The 1,448-nt window shown below is 40.0% G+C and overlaps 1 non-coding gene across 1 annotated transcript; it reads left to right on the top strand.

Annotated features, from left to right (window-relative positions):
* Positions 1-858: 858 nt before the first annotated feature.
* On the top strand, positions 859-965 carry LOC121215735 (small nucleolar RNA R71). Its single transcript, XR_005911711.1, has one exon. It is a non-coding gene; the product is annotated as a small nucleolar RNA R71 (small nucleolar RNA).
* Positions 966-1,448: the final 483 nt, after the last annotated feature.

Here is a 1,448-nt window from a genome sequence, read left to right as displayed (position 1 = left end):
GCTGGTTGATTTTTCTCACCGAGCTTATCTTCGACATCAATGAATCGGGGTTCTAGAATTTTACCACTTCGCAATGCCACTGCATTGATATGTTTTTTACCAAAATTTCTTAGATTTTCAATATCGTTCGGTAAGGTTCCTTGCGGTCTATTACGTAGCTCCGTAGCTAACTGACCCATTTGGTTTTCAAAATTTTTCAGTGTTGCTGCATGGCTTTGAATCAAAGCATCATTCTTTGCCATGTACGCTTTCAACAAGTTTTCTAAACTGTTTGATGCCTCAGCTTGAGGTGGTTTTAGAGCTTAGTGATTAAACCCTTGAAATTGGTTGGGTCTTTGCTGCAATAAGTTGTTGTTCAGTCCATTTCCTTGGTTTCTCCAAGAAAAGTTAAGATGATTACGCCATGAAGGGTTCTAGAAGTTGGACTAGGGTCCTTATCCACTCCTATTTTGATATTGGTTCCCCACATAGTACACTAACTCGGGATTTGATGGATAATTCTCAAAAGAATGACCTTCCCCACAATACACATAGGAAACTACTTCAAACGAACTTGGTGGCTGAGCTGCAGAATTATTAGTACTATTAGTCGTTAACTATTTTATCATAGAGGAAATAGATGATACCTGAGCTGATAACAAAGTGAGGGCGTCAACTTCATGAACTCCGGCTACAAGTCTTCCTGAAGCTGTTCGATTTGTTGGCCATTGATTGTTATTACTCGCGATCCTCTCGATGATCTCATAAGCCTCATTATAAGACCTAGACAAAATTGCACCATTCACGGAAGCATCTACCATAAATCTTGTATTTGTATTGAGACCATTATAGAATGTCTTCAACTGGATACAATGAGGAATCCCGTGATAAGGGCACTTACGAAGTAACTCCTTGAATCGCTCCCAAGCCTCATACAAAGACTCGTCATCCAATTATTGGAAAGTTGTGATCTCGTTCCTTAACTTAGCGTGTTTTCTAGGTGGGAAATACTTAACCAAAAATCTCTCTGTTAATTCTTGCCATGTAGATATGGAACTTGGTGGCAATGAATTGAGTCATGCTCGTGCTCGATCTTGTAACAAGTACAGAAACAACTTCAACCTCAGTGCGTCTTCAGTCACACCGACTATCTTGAATGAATCACTTACCTCTATAAACAATCGAAGGTAGAGATGTGGATCTTCTGTGGGCATTCCACTAAATTCGCCTACCGTTTGTAGCATTTGAAACATCACTGGTTTCAATTCAAACTGGGTTGCCTCAATATCTAGCCTTCTAATTCCTGGGTTTAACTCACTGAAAAGTGGCACAGCATATTCTCTGATGCATCGATCCCTATCATCAGCAATGAGGATAGGATTTCGTACATGATCGGCTTCATTACCTTGGTCTTGATTCTAATTTCCAAGGTCCATCTCGACTTGTCTTTGAGCTGTTTGTTCACATCT

This window comes from Gossypium hirsutum, chromosome D03 (genome assembly GCF_007990345.1).
Source record: "Gossypium hirsutum isolate 1008001.06 chromosome D03, Gossypium_hirsutum_v2.1, whole genome shotgun sequence".
Lineage (NCBI taxonomy): Eukaryota > Viridiplantae > Streptophyta > Magnoliopsida > Malvales > Malvaceae > Gossypium > Gossypium hirsutum.
Note: the sequence above shows the minus strand (reverse complement) of the source record. Positions and strands in the feature narration are given on the sequence as shown.